The following is a 20379-nucleotide window of genomic DNA, read 5'->3' as shown; positions in this document are numbered from 1 at the left end:
CAGGCATCAGACATCAGACATCAGGCATCAGACATCAGGCACCAGACATCCACAAGCATCAGACATCCACAAGCATCAGACATCAGGCATCAGACATCAGGCATCAGACATCATGCATCAGACATCAGGCATCAGACATCCGGCATCAGACATTCACAACATCAGGCATCAGGCATCAGACATCCACAAGCATCAGACATCAGGCATCAGACATCCACAAGCATCAGACATCAGACATCATGCATCAGACATCATGCATCAGACATCAGGTGTCAGACATCATGCACCAGACATCCACAAGCATCAGACATCAGGCATCAGACAGCCACAAGCATCAGACATCCACAAGTATCAGACATCAGGAATCAAATATCTACAAGCATCAGACATCCACAAGCATCAGACATCATGCATCAGACATCAGGCAACACACATCCACAAGCATCAGGCATCAGACTTCAAACATCGAGCATCAGACATCAGGCATCACACATCCACAAGCATCAAGCATCAGACATCAGGCATCAGACATCCACAAGCATCAGACATCAGGAATCAGACATCAGGTATCAGGCATCAGACATCCACAAGCATCAGGCATCAGACATTCACAAGCATCAGACATCAGGCATAAGACATCCACAAGCATCAGGCATCAGACATCCGCAAGCATCAGGCATCAGACATCAGACAGTGTGCTCAGTTGTATTATGTCCGTTGGAATAATAGCAAAGTAAACAAAGCAAAGTACTAACTTGTACTACAAAAAGTATGTGCGCTGCTATTAATATAAAGCTTAGCGTGCAACGCAGTTATGTGCTCATGGCAACCTAAAAACAAACAAAAATGTAAAAAGACAGCGCTCTGTTGGCATTAAATAATGTTAAAGACGTACATTGTAAAGCCCTTCGCTCTGAAAATAAAGAAACCCATTTTGAATATGCAGGCTTTTGTAAGCACATGATAACGTGAATGTTTAAAAAGACGAACAAGACAAGCCCGGCGGAGCGTGGCGCGCGCACTTGCCGGGGCGGGGGAGCGCATTCCAGGCGGGTGAGCGGACCCTTTGAAGTACGATGCCAAACGGATTGCATGGCGGCACGATGCACGTGATTGTGCGCGTGCTCGCCATGCAATCCGCTTTTGGGAGCACTTTTGGGAGCCCCTTACTAGAGTCTCGCTGTGCGATCGCTTACGCGATAGCCAGGCGAGACCTAAAAAAGGGATGCCCATGCAGGCATACTTAAGAAGTCGCCCATGGCTATGAGGGCAGACAGTGCAATTTCAGGTGAACCCTTAATGTCCTGAAATAGAAGGGGATTAAACAACACCAAGAAATTTAGACTGGTAGGGTCATACTTGAACAAACATGGAATGTATATGGCACTATACCAACAAACGCACTTATATGGTGAAGATCCCGCGTATTTCATAAGCAGATGGGGACAGCATTGGTGCAATGTGTCCTGCAGCTCATTTGCATGAGGGTGGCTATAGTGATCAGTAAGATGGTAGACTACAAACAACAAGTTTTGGAGAGCTCAGAGGGCAGTTATATAATGGTGGTGGACACCCTGCGTGATCATCCCGTTATCATAATCAATGTATATATGGCTCTAGCATTGCAACACATACTGTCTGATTACCAATATATGCTGATACCATTCCCTCGTCATCGGAAAAGCCCGACTCATAATCTAGCGGGTGAGCTGAGGGTTTGGCGGAGACAGCACCACACACGTTTGTGACGCAGTAACCTCTCCTCAAAACACTAAACCAGGCCTCAGTCTTGTTCGCAGTTCATTAATTGGTTTTCTGTGAGATGTGGATGTAAAGAGTGCCTAATTGCTCAGATTATTTCACTGAACGTGGGTGTATTGACGAAGTTTATTAACGAGTTGTCACATACAACTAAAAATGGAGGCGATTTTCACCAACTAATAAATTACTTTCATAAACATCTGGTTCTCATTGAAAACACGCCTATATGCAACACAGCTCTTCGAAGGGATGCGAATCAGACACGGTGTCATGAAATCTAAAGTACCTTATGCCATGACACATGTAAGTTATCCAACAGAGGAACACGTGTGCTGCTACTTACTATAATGTGATAAAGAATGATTTTCGATGCATGGCATGCTCCATGGCTTTTGTCTGTCTCGGCTGTTGGCAGTAATTTGATGTAGTATTGCTCGCTAATGACACTCGGAGTAAAATACAAGAAACTGATGTATAGGAGCACTTTGCAACCATACTATGTTGTCATAATTCTATGTAAAATGCTCTTCAGAGCCCAGTTTCAAAGAATAATGCCCGTCAGCATATTATGTCCAGAATGTTTCTGAATTTTTGTTTAAATAACATGCTTTTAAAATTCAGGGCATGGTTATAAAACAATAAGATTGTAGTAATTAATCCTCATTTGTCATGTATTTTCGCTTCATTTGGAATTCACAAAGTCTCAGAGGGTTAAACATGCAGATTTACAATTCTCCTCGATTCGTATACGAAAGCAACTTCCACCAAACAAAAGCCAGGGGGATTGTCCATGGTTAAGGCTTAGGTTGTAAAGTGCTGTTCACATTTTCTAGTATTTCCTGTCTTTAGTCCACAGGTAAACAGATTTTCCTCGTGAAGAAGTCCCCCCCTTAGAGCCCCAACAAATTTAGGGACCTTATAGTTCCATTCCGATGCTAAAAGCAATACATATGCCCATTTTGCAGGAGTACTGTGTTGTGTATTACCTGCAAGGGTTTTATAAACACCCATAAATTTCCAGGTTGGCGCTCTAAAATGGGAGGGTAAATCCACGGGTTATCCGGTAATTTTGCTACTCTGATGGGGAGGTTTCCCGTTATCTTTTGATTTTGTGTTCTTCATATAAAATTGGGGCTAACTAGCAGGCATTTACTTTTTGGAAGTTACGCCATATTTATGTACATGAAATTATTACTGAGTATATAACAATTCTGTAGAATCATTGTGAGAGCTCAAGGTTCCCAGATCCATGCATGAATAAGTCATCCAGGTCCTGTTTTTCCATATAGCATTTGTTTTTTGGGGCAGATTTTATATAGTGCAAACTTGACCCAAAGGTATTGGAGCGCTTTACATAAGCACCAGTTACGTTACACAAGGACACATTCATTTTTTTTTCGGTGGTAGTCAGAGGGAGACTAAGTGATTTGCCCAGAATCACAGGATGTGGAGTAGACCCTGAGGCTTGAACCTTGGCTTCCCAGCTAAAGTCGGCAGTCTAGCCGTGAGACCACATCCTCCCCCCTATTGTGGTCTTGATTCTATAGCTAGGTGAGTAGAACTATAAATACCAGATTGCACAGATCGGACTTGACTGGACTAACGTCTCCCTCGTGGACCTGCAGAATTGAGATTTCTGTACTGTAAACTTGTTGTTGGGCTAGAATGTGCAATAATGCTTATACAACCAAAACACTCTAATTACAATTATTTTTGTGTATTCACACGATTTTGCAAGATCACACATCTCCATCGCTTTTAAGCATCCTAAAATTCATATTTTCCTGACCTACCCTGACTTACTCATGTGGAAAATCCCACCAATTAGGAAATCCTTTCTGATGCAGTAAACTCATTTCTTCATTGAAATCCTGATTGTCAAAATATGGATTTCCTTCTTAAGTCTTGTCTACAATCCGTTTTAACTATTTTGTGACTATGATTTTCATCACAGGGCACACAACACACAATGCACAACACCTGCAGCAGATCGGCTTCACAAATTTGTCCTGGTGTCCTATCAGTTCTTCGACTAAAATTCTTGAAAAGGTTTCTAAGTCCTAGTTTTAGAGATAAGCGGGAGGAGTACACTCTAACACTTATCTAAAGGCCCCAGGACCTTAAAGACATCACTTATAGGTCAGGTCTCATGCCTATAGAAGTCACTATCAGGGTCTAGGGCAGATCTACTTGGAAATGGCAAGCTGGGTTCTTCTGGAAAGTGGGATTTATGTAACTTTTGCGTCCCTTTACCTTAATAGGTAGTTGAAATCAAGCTTCACAGTCGGACCCTGCATCGTCATCGAACTCCCTACGTTGCAGGCTCTGCATCGTCGTGGAGCCTCACCGTTGGGACATCGGATCAGCATTGCGTCATTGGTGAACCTCGCAGTTGGGTCCCACTTTATCGTTGAGCCATGCAGCAATGTCCTCAGGTTGCCAATGCATCTGCGTCAAATGTACTGCGTTGGTTCTGGTCTGCGCAGTGGTGAAGATGCGTTAATTTTACAGCAAAACAACAGCAGAACCCACTTCTGAGGCCCAGAACTGGGGGGGCACCTCAGGCATGGGAGGACTCAGATGGCAGTGTCCAGCAGAGTAGAAAGAAGTCTTTGATGCGCCTCAGACTTCAAGAACAGGGGGCAAGCCAGCAAGCCCTTGGAGAATCCTGGGTTCAAGGATGTAGAGAGCAGGTCCAGTCCTTCTCACTTCCAGGCAAGAAGCAGCAGGCAGCAAGCTAACACAGCAAAGCAGATAGCAAAGTGGCAGTCCCTCCTACAGACCAGTAATCAGCAGGCCAACACAGCAAAGCAGTTAGCAAAGTGGCAGTCCCTCCTGCAGCACAGAAGCTGTTCTTCCAGGCAGAATGTCCTTGGCTCCAGCAAAGTTCTGATTTGGTGGTGCCAGAGGTCCAGTACTTATACCCAAATGTGCCTTTGAAGTAGGTCACAATTCAAACAGGCCTTTGATGATCACAAGGTCCTTGCCTTTACTGCCCTGGTTTCAGATACACTACAGGGGGTATGCAGCTCTTCGTGTGGGGACAGGCACAGCTATATTCAATTGCAATTGTCAGCTCCTCCTTTCCAATCTATCACAGGAATGCCCAACAGTCTGGTGATGGCCCATCAGGATGCAAAGGACACACCTCAGCTCCCTTTGTGTGTGACTGTCTAGAGGGAATGCACAAAGCTCAGTTGTCACCCAACCCAGACATGTATTCAGAGACAGGGAGAGGCACAGAACGGTTAATGTAAGAAAATGCCAACTTTCTAAAAGAGCCATTTTCAGACTAACCCTTTTAAATCTGACTTCACTATAAGTTGTGATTTTAAATGTTGAGTTCAGAGACGCAAAACTCCAAAACTCAATCTTTCCCCAGTTGGAAATTATACTTTAAAGATGTTTTAAGGCAACCCCAATGTTAACCTATGGGAGGGCTAGGCCTTGCAGTAGTGAAGAAGAATTTCAGAGTTTTTCCAGAACATGTAAAACTCAAACGTGCATCCCTTATCTTTTAAATACACTGCACCCTGCCCATAGGGCTGCCTAGGGCCTACCTTAGGGCTTACATATGTAGTGAAAGGGAAGGTTTGGGTCTGGCAAGTCGTTTAACTTGCCAAGTGGAAATGGCAGTTCAAACTGCACCCACAGGTTCTGCAGCCATATTTAAAGGGCGACTGAAGTGGGTGGCTCAATCAGGGCTTCAGGCCCACTAGTAGCATTTATTTTACAGGCCCTGGCACATATACTGCACTTTATGAGGGACTTATAAGTAAATTAAGTATGCCAATTTTTGATAAGCCAATGTTATCACATTTTAAGGAGCCAGCACATGCACTTTAGCACTGGTTAGGAGTGATAAAGTGCCCAGAGTCCTAAAGTGAACAAAAACGAATTCAGCAAAAAGAGGAAGAGGAAGGCAAAAAAAGGTTGGGCGTGACACTGCAGAAAGGACCATTTTCAACAGTGACCCTTCCCACTTTTGCCGCACTTCCAGTGTGTTTTACTCTAAATTATCCTATAGAGCCCCTTGCTACATAAAACCAAAATGACAGAACCTTTCTTCACTTGTTTTGATCTCCCTCTGCCCAACCAGAGGTGTGGCTATGATAATGGACAAACCCTTCCTTGTGGCTACTCCAAACCAGTGTTTCCCCCTCCCACTGAATTTGAAGACAAGTTGGTAATGAAGACAAAAGTGAGACAGGCCTAGGTGTGAGCTACATTTATCAGTGACAGAGCAGGCATCATTTGAAAACTCAGGAAGGGGCTGTGTACAGCCCCAGTCCAGCCTGCCCAAGGAAGGAAAATATCTACACACTCAGAAGCTCTTCATCCACTGTCTAGGAGATATTCACATCTCACCACTAAAGTGGCACTTTAAAAATAGTATATAATCCAACTTGACCATTAAGATGGATCTTAAATTACTATTAAAAGGAGTCCTTGGATCATTTCTCTAGGTACTCCCAAACTAAAGTTAAGCATTATAAGGTGTATATAATGTAAACCAGTGCTTTCCTATGGGAGAATCAGCCTTGCCACAGTGGAAATGGACTTTAGAGGTTTATCACTGCCAGTACATGTAAAACAAAAAATATGCATTTTCTACTTTTTAAATACACTCCTTAGGGGTGACCTATAAGTATTAAAAATGAAAGGTTTATGCCTAGTAAGTGGTTTATTATACCAGTTTTAAAACTGCACACGCAGACTTCAGGGACAGGCCTGGGACATGCTTTGCATTGTCACTATAGTGGTGGCAAACTTTGTGCTGCTGTCCACTAACGAAATTTAACTTACAGGCCTTGTGTACACTTATGTATGATATACTAAGACTATAGATAAGGTAAATATGCCAATCCTGGGCCTTGTTAAAGAGAGAGCCCGGGGTCAGCACAGACATATGCAGCCGCTTTGTGCACCCCTGGGACACTGTGGTATTGCAGAAGGAGTTGTAGATGCATGTGCTTTCTCTTCTGTAACAAAGATAGCACTGATACACATTTACCACCAGAGCTATCAGTAGAGGGAATTCCCTCATTTGTATGGGGATGTGGCCCCATGCAAATGAGCAAATCACTTTGCCTCTGCTCCGTGCCATATTATGGATGTGGGCGCACAGGCAAACATGCCTTTAGGAGAAGCATGTTTAGTGCTGCTCAGTTAGGCAAGAGTTGGGAAGGGAGAAAGGCGTCCCATGGACCCCCTAGACATCCTCTTGCAGGCAGGTGTAGCCACTCAGTGCCCCGCCTGCATTGGGATCTCTCTCTCCTCTTGAAATTGATGGCGGGTTGCCACCTGCACAGTGAAACACAGAGAAGCTTTGAAGCAGCCGCCCTGTATTTCACTTGAATGCACTGCCCCAGGGCAGCACGACATTGTCACTTCCCTGAGGGCACCACATTCACCACAATAGGGTCACTTTCCTTGTTTGCGCCCAGCACACCTGTTCTAAGGTGTGTTGTGGTGCAAACAGGGAAAGTGCACCCTTATATTAATACAGGCTCAGGGGTGTAGCCAATTTCAACATGTTTTAGAGGTCAGAATATATGCACTGGACCTTGTCAGCAGAGTTAATAGAGCCAGCAGCATTAGTCCAGACAAATTGAGTAGACCATGCAAAAAGAGGCATTTTCTTACAGTATCCATCTTGGAACTCATGCACACTCATGCTCGCACATGCTGGCTATCTTTGAAAGGATAAAAACCATTCCAATGTGTTTGTCAAGTGCATATATGCACAATGACGCACTGGAAACCATATCAGCTGTTTTACTATAACTTTAATTAGGAATGTGTTCTTATGTGTGATGTTTGATTAAACCTATGTAACTTTGTTGATGCTCTACTGTACAGATACATATGTAAATTTGCTTTTGTAAACCTTTTGTACACAGTGGTCATTTATCTTATGTAAAGCACTGATATACCCTTGTGGGTCTTGTGTATACCATATGTAATTATATAAATACATAAATATCCAAAGCTGCCAAAGTTCCATGTTCACTAGTCTTCCTGGTTGGCTACAATTTGATATACAATCACGTCTTGATTAACAAGCCTTTCTGTTACACTCCACAGAGTCTATGGTAACTGCTCAGCGTGGCATTGAGATTAGGGCAATTAGGAATAATATCAAATGACATGTTTGCTTTCAATAAATGCACTAAGCTACCAATTTCAATAGGCCTCCAGTCAGGCTATTTTTTGGTATAAAATCTACTTCCGAGATAAACGAAACCTACTGATACACTCCATGGAGTCCATGGGAATTCTTCAACATGCCATTGGATGTGGAGGCAGGGATGATTGTCATAAACTGAATGTTAAGCGTAGTTTCATGTACATGACACACACCAGCATAATCATTTAATCCTTTGTTTTCATTGATCAGGAATATCGATAACAGGATGCAGCAATGCTGACCACTGGTTCCACCATTTGAAATGATTAATGATCAGCTATGTAACTGTGTAAATAGGGTTACATATCTCTGAATAGTCTTCATGATTATAGGAAAACATTTCAGCAGCAACCTGCAATGGAAGAGAGAACTAGGAAAAAGCTCTGGTGATCTACCTTGGTAGGGCAAATGCTTAGTAGACAAACGCCAATGGACGAGGAATGGGTGAAATCACAAACCTTTTTCCATGTGTAATGCACGGTAGTTTTGCAAAAATTAGGCTTATGAGATGTAGTAAACAAAGTGGTCATCTGAGTGAAAATTGCACAAGTGTTATGGTCTTGAGTTCCAAAGTCACTTGAGATATTACCTTAGGCCCTCATCATGAACAGCCCTGTTAATTTGTGATCCAAATGTTCAGTAACTTTTGTTACAGCATTTATTACTATTAGTAGTTTTGTGATTTATATCAGGGTCAAACCTGCCCATACTTATCGGGTGGAAAATGCCCAGTATTCACTAGAAGTTGGATTTGATCAAGCCCGATAAATAGCAGCCCAATTACTGGGCCACCAAGAATCACGCATGTTACACATGCATAAAAAAATCTCCTGTGCCTCCAAAAAACGAAAAAACCATTCTACTAATGTATCAATTATCATTAATAAAGGATTAAAGTATTCCATGCACGAAGAAAAGAATGACCATGATTCTAGAATAATATATTTATGTGTATAGAAAGGACTGGAAATACAATCAGGAATATTAAATCGGCACAAGAAAATATTTATGTACATTTTGTAAATAAATACTCAGAAAATGAAACAACATTTTTGGTGTGCTTCATTTGAAATAATTATAAAGAAATTCTCAGAACAATGCTGGGCGTGGCCCATTTCCATCAAAAAAAGAATGCCATATGATTTTGATTCAGATCTGTTGATCTGAATAAACCTCATTTAGAATATTGTGCTTTCAGAGAGCAATGCAAAGTCACAAAAAGTAATTAAACAAACCAATAGTATCTACATAAGAAAAATAGTAATAATAATAATAATGATGATAATAATCATGATGATTATAATAGCCGAATAACAGGGATGATTCATGACCTGGAGGACAAAACGTAATGGTAGGGAAATGCTTCTGAGGATATTAATAACTGCCCAGTCAGGGACAGCTGATGTATTAATGTCATTATCATTTAACTGTCCAATTAAAACCAGTCATTCTTCACTGATACCTCCATTCAGCATCAAGCCCTAGGCATCTGCGTGGTAGTGACTCATATAATTGCCATTCCACATAAAGCTGCTGGTAGAACTACGAGAAAAAAAAGTGCTGACGCACACAGTTCATCCTCCCAGTGAACGACTATGTTTGACTAGATGGTCACCTGCAAAAGACTGTAAAGGGCCTGGTCACAAACTGTATTTTATAGCACATTTAGTACTACTGCAATACTACTATTAACATACAACAAAATGTATTCAAAAACCTGCATGCAGAGGTTCCACCTTCGCCTCTACTATGTTTTGGTGTGCTGAGATTTCCATGAGTACACATTTTAGTTGGAAGGGGCAGGGAGGTGTAGCTGAAAAATGTCGGATATGTATTACGAAAAGGGAGAAGTTAGGGAGGTGTAAGAAAGGGTTATGGTAGGATTAGGGAGGAGCATGCACTTGCCCACACAAGAGTAGGACCATTCCTACTCACAAACTACACTTCTAAAATAACTACAGCCACAAGGACCCAAAACAGTTGTAAATGTATTCCAGTCTAGTGCTGGAGTAAGTCCAGCACCACCCATGGCCAATACATGGCCAATACTGCAACACCCACCCATAGATAATAACTGGAGTAGAAAGTTGAAATAAAACCCATTGAAAAACATATTAAATTAAATTATTTAACGTAGTTTAAGATATAAATACATATATTTCAATGTCGGAAATATTGTTATATGACAGATCATCAGAGGAGTATTCTCCTAATGCACTACAACTTGATTTCATCCCCAGGAATGTGTGGACCATTTTCTCTTGTACATGATGCCGGGCAAGCACTTGAGGTTCTGCACAGTTGTTATGCACAGATATAAGCAAGCAATGGCCACCACAGCTGCCTGTGGCTCTGGCGAGGCAATTCTAGAAGGACCTAATAAGTGGCATTGTCTCTGTAGTGCTTCAGTGTAACAGTTTTGAACAAAATATACGATTTCCCCACTGCCTTAAATGTTACTCAGTTTCCACTGGCAACCACTCCTACTTGACTGTATCAAAACTCACTCCCTAAACAGGAAAGCTGCATTGTATTACCCCCAGAAGGTTTCACTGCCATGTCCTATAATATGTTGATTAAGCTGCAGTATCACACCTGAGTTTTATTTCGCATTACCAAAAATGATCCAAGTATTGTACAATCCCCTGAACCCTCCTCTCATTCTTGCACTGCTGTTTCACAAATATGGCAAATCATTAGACTGTGACACAAGAGCCTACACAAACAACAGGCAAACATTACCTTTGGCATTAAACCCCAACTGAGGATAGCACTCTTATTTAACTCTCAGCAACCTGACGACTCACTTTATGTTGGCTTTCACTGAAAGAGTCCCTCTGGTTATCTAGCCAACCATTCCTATTCCGGAAATGATATATAAATTAGAGTGTTGCACTTCCTCACCAAGTGGTGATTGACAAGGTTACCTTCTGGGTAAAATACATTATGGATCATTTTAATGTCCGCTCACTTCTTTTGTTTTAATAAATCTAAGGGTAACCTTGAAAGTCTATGACAAAATCTAAAAACATTTATACCATAAAAAGTGGACTATTGGGTGTGGAAACTGGTGTGGAATATATTGGAATGACTCTACCAAAGGCAAACCGTAAACTTTGTGTTAAATACTACTAATTTGCTCCAATCAAGATTTAAAACATGACTAGAAAAGTAGGTTTCTGTGTCTGTCTGAATCTACCTGTAGAGTGACATCAGGTTGACGTCTCTTTCTAGGTCTTCCTTGTAATCTTTTTACAAGGACTGGGACATTATTCAGTACCAGTGTATACACTTCCTGATTTGTCCTGCATGGATAGGGAAACTTCAGACCTCTGCAGGCAGTCTGCTTGATCTCCTACATAACTATCTCCTAGAAATCCATCAGACAGTCCTTAGGGGAGCTGCTGTACTTTGAAGGGTTCCTGATTAACTGCTTAAACATGAGTGATCTGGTACCAGTATTTGTGGAGAACTGATCCGCCGGGGACAGATAAGTACTGCTGTGGGACTTGATTTTCTGAGGCGGCAGTGTTGGAGATTGACAAATCCTGGTAAAGATGAAGCCTGTGGCCAGCTCGAGAAATTCTCAAATAACGGGAGTACTTTTTTTGACATGTGAGAGGACTGAGGCTGTGGGTATCTGTACTGATTACCTATTGACGTCTTGGTTAACGTAAAATTGATAGTAATATTTTAAAACATCTGCAGGACACCAAATCTAAGCTATTAAACAGCTTCAAGTCTTTGACCTGGTAGGTAAATTGATCATTTCAGAATGTTTCGAAAAGTTGTTCATTAATTTTATTTACAAAAGCAAATCAAAATCCTTGAGTCCTCATGGGGAATATTTATTTTCTATCTAACTGCTTATCCTTAGAGGTTTGACTTGTTTATCAGAAAGTTCCATTTGGAGCTTGTGAAGCAGATCTCCGTGTCTGGCAAAGTGTTCCTTCGAATGGTATGTGACCCTTCTATTGAGCTATCCTAAATTACCTTAATGTTCATCCTTTTGAACATTTGTGCGTGCCATATTTTGTTTGCTCTGTGTAACTGAAAAATGTTTTCACCGTAACGGATCACAATCTTTTATCCAATGGCGTCTCTGAGACAATTTGAAATGGGTATACAGGTCCATGCGTACTCTCTGGAGGACAGTATGAACGTTTTTCATTATTTTATCTCCCATAAACTTTGACATAATGCCTCTCTATAGTCCCACTTGATTATTTTTCTTTTTGCCATAAACTAAGGCACACTATTCAGTTTTTTAAACATTGTTTGTGATGTTATTGTTAGGAAAGTTTTCTCGTTCACTCACACTAGGTGTAGATTTTGTAAGATCTTTATTTCTTACTGAATTGGTTTATTTGTTAAACATAAAATCTACACACATTTTCTCAAAGGGTTGTCTGGTGCCTAACCCAAAGTATGAAAGTTAAAACTCGATTGCACTCATTAAAACCTCATTGTCTCTTGCTGACAGGCACTTTCGTATAATTCTATAGTTGCACACAAAGATACACACACACACACACACACACACACACACAAACCATCCTTCACTGATCTCGCTGTGTGATTACAGGTATTTGTTTTCATTGTGATGTTTCTGCAGATCAATTGTTATGTATAGCCATTTCTCTTATAGGATGGGTCACTATGGTTAACAGTTGTAGCCAATTTTAGGAAAATCCCAGTATATGCTTTTAGGACTGTTTTCCTCTGAATCTTCTTAGGTGCCCCTAAACTAAGATATGCACTACTCTTCCCCTCCTTTAGCGACAAAGCAAATATGATGAAATATTACGCTACAGGTCGTCTGCTTCTGCACCTGTGTCTCATAACGCATAATGCAGGTTAGTCTCCAGACCCAGATGTGGTAGCCTCCACTGTTGCTTATATCATTGGTTGAATGTCATTGTCAGGTTAAATCAACTGGTCTAGCAAAGCCAAAGGTCTCGGCTTTAAAAGGGTGGTGTATTGCCTTTGGCAATGCTTTTTAGCACTGGCATGCAAACACATGTCAAGAAAATGTGTTTACGCTGGTGTAATCTTGCATTATTTCTAGCCTTTTGCATTATATGTGTTACACGAAATGTCTGAGATTACGTTATTACAGCACGTTGTGTAACTGAGAATTTGTTCACAATAAATCTTATCACAGGAGCATGAGAAGTACACAAAATAAGCGAACTTGAGAGGCAGTTGTTAGCGTTGCTCTTTATAACTGAACATGATGTCCTTGCACCAAAAATTGATGCACGGATTCATTTTGCGCTAAAAACTGTGCAAAATAACAAAGCTGGTGTTTTGTGTAATAAAACACAATTTTCTGTAATTCTATGGGCATTTTGTGTATTTTCTTTTTCAAGGAAACGACGGAACCTTCTCCCAGGCCTAGTCAAGATGCATGCACACGCATGGCAAGAAATGTTAGAATGGGAGTTCTAAAATTGAAACCTATACATGACACACAGCAGACAATTTTAATATATATGTTTAAAGCCATGTTAGTACAGTAAATTAAAAAGTTCAATACAAAGAACAAGAAAACTGTGCAAAGTAGAAATTGAGAGGCTAGGCATCTCTTTGGAGATGGTAAGCCCTTGTAAAAGCAAATAAAAAATAAATAATAAATAAATGCGTAAATAAATAAATTAGTTAATTAAAAAAAAGAAGTTTATAATGCAACTGGAAGTGGTATGGAAAATGGAGTGGGGAGCATTGGGATAAGTGGGAGGACTGAAAAGACAGCAAACAAATTGTAACAAGGAGAGCAGGCTTTGGACCTTTGGGGTACTGAAAAGAGGCACAGGACAGAGCTAGAAAACATATACTCTCCCTCTGAGTGAGCATTAGAAAAAGAAAGAAAAAGTATTTTCAACTATGCAGCGGTAGGATGCAAAGCATCCAATTATAGCCTTGTGAGATTGAAATGCTCCTGGAGAACACAAACACAAGAACATGGAGGAAGGTCATCCAGTCAAGAGCAGACCCTGAGATAGAAATCAAAGCCATCCAATCATGAGTAAGTGGCTGACCCAGAGTCCACTCTAAGTATGTGCTATGCAGCAGAGACTGCTTCCAATCCGACTTGGGGAGACAGCGGGGGCAGCGCTGGAAAAAAGTAATTAAAAAAAAGTTTAAACACTTACCTTTTACTACTGGCCCGCATTCTTCAATTCCCTCGTCGTGCCGCGCCTCGCTGCTCCTGGCACTAAAATCCCCAGGAGCACAGGCTCCTAGACCCCATCCAAACCCAGCGCTTCTCCCAGCATGAGAGAAGCACTGGGATTGGGCAGATCGGGCCAGTTAAACACTCTGTGGGGACTAGGAGCCTGTGCCCTAAACACTGATATCTCCCAGGAACAGCCTGGAGGTATCAAAATGAGCATTTCGGTTTGGCATGGCCCTGCTGATGCGGAGACATGGCTCCACCCTGCCCCAGACTCAAGTTGCAGACTAAAAGTGAAAAACAAAATGACAATAAAATAGTTTTATTGTTATTTTATGTTTCTTCTGTATGCTGGCATTTCACCAGTGGGGCGACGTTCCTCCACCATAGCTAAGGAGCCGCCCCTAGTCTAAAAATTAATGTAAGGGAATTCTCACAGGGTTGCCATCATCTAAGCCCATGTTTAAATTCACTGAAACATGACGTATTCACCTGTCAAGTCTATATATGGCCAACGTTCCATTTTTCAGGTGTTGGTGTGCTGCTTCTTAAGGACCCAACCTGACCAGTTATAATTTCCAAGGTCTGGAACTATTCAACAGCCTCCTGGACTTCTCATCTTCCATGTAACTTTTGAGTGAGGAAGGGAGGGGACAATCCTTTTCCTCAAGCTTCCTCCTGTCACTGTCCCTGTCTAAACGAGATACAGTTGTGCACTGACCTTATATTTGTAGAACTAACTGTGTCCCTTGCCGAGTCAAACGTCAGTCATAAATGAGTCTTTATAAGGTGTCTATTTGTACATCAAACTGAAACGTTGTGTTTTTTCCCAGCAATAAATTCGTTTGTTTTATCTTTGCCTTCACATTTGTTAAAAATATGTATTCACTTGTGATACTTTGACAATGTCAGTGGGCTTGTTTCACTGCTCACAAACGTTTTGCATTTGCAACCGGACAAGAACGACAACTCGTGCATGCTTACTACCGGCATGAAACTACAACAGTAAGAATTGTTTTACAAACCTCCACACTTCATGTACATAGAGTGAACCCGCGCAGATCATGCCGTCTTTCCAACGTAAAAGCCTGTATTTCAGATTGTTACGCTTTGTTCTACTAATGTGATGTACTTATTTTTGGTAATATGTAACTCTTTCCATTGAAGCGTATCCCACTTGATCTGGACTTCTGATTAAAACTAAAACTTGTTATGATTTTCCGATGATGTTTCAACTCCACACCACCAGCATTACCAACAATTAATTTAAATTTACTGTCATAACTTGCCCTTGTTTATAGCTCAGGGCCTTAACTTATGGGTGGGCAATTAGGCACTGTTTACATCCCTCAGCTGTGTGTACCAACCCCCATCAATCCAAATATCACAGTTGAATAACGCTCTAACTAACATCCTGTACAGAAATATTAAATTGGCTCAACCAATTAGGGTGCTTAGAATTCTACCATTAAAAATGCGCTTTATCTGCATTCAAATTTTAGTGAATATCTGAAACTGGAACAAAAGGCTATCTGCATTATTTGACTGACTGGCGATGCGTGGGAGAATGTATGCCTATTACCCCTTTGTCAAAATGTAGCTGGGAGTTAATGATCGTTAATCGCATTTCCCCACATTCTCCAGTGACAAACTCATAATTAATTAATTATCAGTATATCAAAGACAGTTTGCTACACGTTCAACAATGAATGTCTCTTGAAAGTGTGTTCTCTTATGGTAGATCCCTTCAATGGTAGTTCATTTATGTATACTGTAAGAAAGAAAACATTTTACGTGCGTACAACATTTCCTTTGTACTTGGTTTTTACATACACCCAAATGAGAAAAGGCAAGGAGCCTACATTACCATGGCAACAGGGCAACTACACCGCAGAACGAATCTAAAAAAATATATCAGCCTGTTACTTTTAAAACGAGTGATCGAGCCAAAATTTCTGATTTACAAGAATGGTAAAATTGAAGCACATTAGAAGTGCACCAATACATTAACAAGGAATAATTTCTTTTTTAAAAAGCGTTTTATATATCTTGGAGCAGTGTGTCGCATAGCAAGAGAAATTAAAACTGCAAGTTATCACACACTGCTCGTTAAATGAAATAATGTGCACATGGAACCTCATTATGCAATTAGTATAATATTTGAATAATGGCAATTGTAATCACATAATTGCAAATAGAGAAGGAATGCATAATTTACATTTTACATTTAGTTGCCGATCAAGCAAGAAATTCCTGAATTTGATTTTGGAGTAAATATTGGAAGACTATTGGTAGATGTATTGTTATTTGCCTCTTGCATGTAGTTACCAATTTATCAGGAAGATCCTGAATTAGATGGCTGAATGAATCCACCTCTGGAAAGAATCTAACAAAAATAACTTCACTAAAAATATGTTTTATCTAAAAAAACTTTTTATGTGTAAATCTGCCTGCTATGTTTATTAATTTAAAGTTATTTCTGTTTACAGAGCTGAAGGGTTTGACTCTACTCAACGGAGCTACAACATGTAAGTAAATCCAAAGTTAATGCAAGGCTAATGAATAGTTCAAGCACATTTCATTGTATATCTGTCTGTATATATCTCACTAGATATCAATGGATACACATGTGGCAGGTGTGGAGCAACTTATTAGAAATGTTCGAAATGCTTGTAAGAAGTAAGGAATTTCAAGAGGCAGCTGGAATATATGTTTCAGTCTGAAAGCCCAGCTTGTCTAGTTTCAATGAGGGTGGAGAGTGTGAAGATATAATCAAGTATCTAAAAATAATTATTCCATAAATGCTTTTCTGATACAAGGGAGTTCGATTCTTAGAGAGCTTATCACGCAACATAGAGAAACTCAGGGGCATATTCACGAGGAAGTGGTGGTGAGAGGCGTTAGCCTCCTTGGCTTAACGCCTCTCACCGCCACTTCGGAAACGCCTGGCTGCACCCTAATATCAGGAATGTGGTGCAGCCTGGCATTTCCCCCTGCGACGGCGCGGAGTCTCACGACTTAACGCCAATGCAGGCACCCTTGCACGAGTGTGCAAGGGTGTCTGCGAGCAGAGAGATTTGTTTATGTACAGGAAGGTGTTCCTTCCTGCACATAAACAAACCTAAAATGCCGTTTTGTAACTTTCATGTGTGCTGCGTCATGCAGCACACGTGTAAGTTACAAAACAACATTTTTTAAAGGTTTGTTTATGTACCGGAAGGGAGACCTTCCGGTACATAAACAAACATGGCATTTTGCTTTTTCCATGTGTGCTGCATAAGGCAGCACACATGGAAATAGCAAAAACGAGGAGAAATTAAGCATTTCTCCTCGTTTCGCCACCTTAAGAACAGGATTTTTCTGATCTTAAGTTCGGCGCTGCCACCTATTATCACCGCCCTTGATAATAGGTGGCAGCGTCGAATTCAATGGGTGTTGTGGTGGCACGCCCACCGCAACACCCACTGCACGCCCCCTTTCACGCTAAGTTTAGCGGGAAAGCGGCCCTATTCTCAAGGCAGTGTTAAGCCACTTAATGTGGCTTTAAGCCACGTTAGGTGGGTTAACACTGCCTTGAGAATAGGGCACTGGCACTAACGCCACAGAAACGTTAAAAAAAGTGATGTTCCCGTTGCGATAGGGGCTTGAGAATATGCCCCTCAATGCCTTGATGAATAATAATGCTTTCCTAGAGAATCCTATGCTTATCAAATATGTTTGGGCAGAGATGATACTAAATGTCTTATTCAAGCAACAGTTGTCAGCAGAAACACATATTTGCTTTAAGATTTCAATTGAAGTATTGCATGATAGGTACTGGATTGTTCACCTGTGGCATTAAAAGAATTCTTGAACAGCAAAGGCAAAGATGGTTGATAACCTGAAAATGTTTAAAGAGTACATAAAAGGCTGACACCTCACAGAAAGCGACAAGAAGGCCCCCCTTCTTTGCGGATGAGCCCCCATGACAGTATTCTCCGGTCCCATTTGGGGATGAAGAAAAGGCAGTATGTGACATGCTCCTGCAAACGGAGGAAATACACCAAAAGTACCAGTCCTTAGATAAAGTCATGGAATTGGAAATAATAAGGGCGAATTTTCAGTATAAGGCACCTGTTGTGAAACATTGGAAAAAGAGGACTTCCATGTGGGAGAGTCACTGACCTATAACATTTCCCGGAAGAGGGGGAGGAAAAATGTATTCTTTAATTAATTATAGATCAGCAAGTTACCCTGTGTGAGGATGGCTAATCCTTATAGATAAGGACAGTGATGAGAAAACGGGACATTGCTATAGTGAGGGCGGATAATGAGGCTATGTATTATTGGTGGTCAGAAAAGATAGTATCAGTCCTGAGAAATTATGAGATTGTCGCTTTGTTACTTGCAAATACAGTACAGCAGGTACATCAACACTCATTTTAGATTTTAAGCTCACCAAACATGGAAGAGTCGATTCACAAACACATCAATGAGCACATGAAGTAGTTCAACAGGAGTATGCCTTTGTGTTCTCTTGCATGCTTTTGTGAAACAATCCAGAAACTTCCAGATCTCTATTAATAAAAGTACAAAGAGGGTGCAGACCTTTCTGTCTATACTATCTCTGTATGAACCTTCCTTGAATATTCACAATTACACAATTTTAGATGTTTTGGGGCCAAAGGGATGTAAGAGTGCGTAAAACAGTTCGAATGGAGTACTGTTTTACATACTCCATAATTTATTACTGATTAAGCCCCAATAGTTGGAGCAGAAAAAATCAATTACTACCTTTTACTTAAGTGTTTTCTTCACTTCCAAGAAAATATTTTGTAAGTGGAGGTCTATGCCAACTATTTCTCTGGTATGTGGTTCCAAATATTTGTTTCTAAAGTGGTAACTTGATACCTGCTGCACTAACTAGTGTTTGATTACTTTGAATCTAGAAGGTTGCAATTAAAAACAGTTTGTTTGTTTCGGTCTGGCATTAGCCATGATCTTTTGATTTTACAAAAAATATGTGTTTAATATATTTACCTAAAGGGGCTTTCACCCAACTTTCTTCCATCATGACTCTGTGGTTGTCATTCACATTTTGCTTCAGCCCACCATAGCATACATCACAGGACAATGGGTCCGTCTACTTCAGCTACTGGCTTACTTTCCTTTGAGTGACTGCATTTTGCTTTTTCACAATGACCACATTAGTACACAAATAGTTCACTTCAGTGCTGATGTGTTTGTTTATGCTTTTTTATACTTTATTATTGCTTTTGTTTTGCCATTATTGTTTGAGCCTGCTGTAATAGCAGGCCACGTTCTACTAGCTACTTATTTGTTTGATGTGATCCAAGGCATATTCCAGCTTTATCCGTTCCTGGCTCCTGCTAATACTGTAGTAAATTCCTTTTGAGTGGCCTTTGTTTGTCTAACTGCTGCTATGTCACAGCAGACCAGATTGTGTCCCCTTGAAAATGTTCTTTATAAACGTATCCTCTTCTTCTTATGAATACAATTAAGTGCATTCATAACTGCACTCTGGCATGTCATCCTGGTATGTATTTTAATTGAAAACTACAGTTATAGTCATAAACTAACTTAGACTGAATGTTTTGCTTATACAGCTTTCTATTTTGCTTTCAGTTCTCTTGTATCTATCTATCTATCTATCTATCTATCTATCTATCTATCTATCTATCTATCTATCTATCTATCTATCTATCTATCTATCTATCTATCTATCTATCTATCTATCTATCTATCTATCTATCTATCTATCTATCTATCTATCTGGGATTTGTAGAGCCACTACTCACCCGTGAGGTTTTCAAGGCCTCCCATTCTGGCTCTGTGGATGTGGGGGATTTTGGCCAGGGCTAGGACAGCGGAGCGGAGGTTTCCCTTGGCACGTAGAAGGGGATTCTTTCGTTGAGGTATTGGGGTCCAGTGTTGTGGAGGTCTTTGTAGGCGTGTGTGAGCATCTTGAAGTCACTCTTTTTTCAACGGGGTGCCAGTGCAGATCTCGTAGGTACTGGGTGATGTGGTCTTGTCATGTGATGCTGAAGATGAGTCTGGCTGCGGCGTTCTATCTATCTATCTATCTATCTATCTATCTATCTATCTATCTATCTATCTATCTATCTATCTATCTATCTATCTATCTATCTATCTATCTATCTATCTATCTATCCATCCAGCCCGCTCTATCTAGCTGTCTTTGCAAAGCTATCAGGATTTTAACCGTCTCTTTCTATTTGTAATAAAGATCACA

General features: G+C 40.7%; 1 protein-coding gene across 1 annotated transcript in view; it reads left to right on the top strand.

Annotated features, from left to right (window-relative positions):
* The window catches only part of B3GALT1 (beta-1,3-galactosyltransferase 1), a 1403455-nt gene that overhangs the window by 782449 nt on the left and 600627 nt on the right, over positions 1–20379 (top strand). Inside the window, exon 6 of the mRNA XM_085645381.1 lies at positions 16616–16654. The gene's annotated coding sequence lies outside the window, so the exon portion shown is untranslated. The remainder of the gene's footprint in view (positions 1–16615; positions 16655–20379) is intronic.

This window comes from Triturus cristatus, chromosome 3_1 (assembly GCF_964204655.1).
Source record: "Triturus cristatus chromosome 3_1, aTriCri1.1, whole genome shotgun sequence".
Lineage (NCBI taxonomy): Eukaryota > Metazoa > Chordata > Amphibia > Caudata > Salamandridae > Triturus > Triturus cristatus.
Note: the sequence above shows the minus strand (reverse complement) of the source record. Positions and strands in the feature narration are given on the sequence as shown.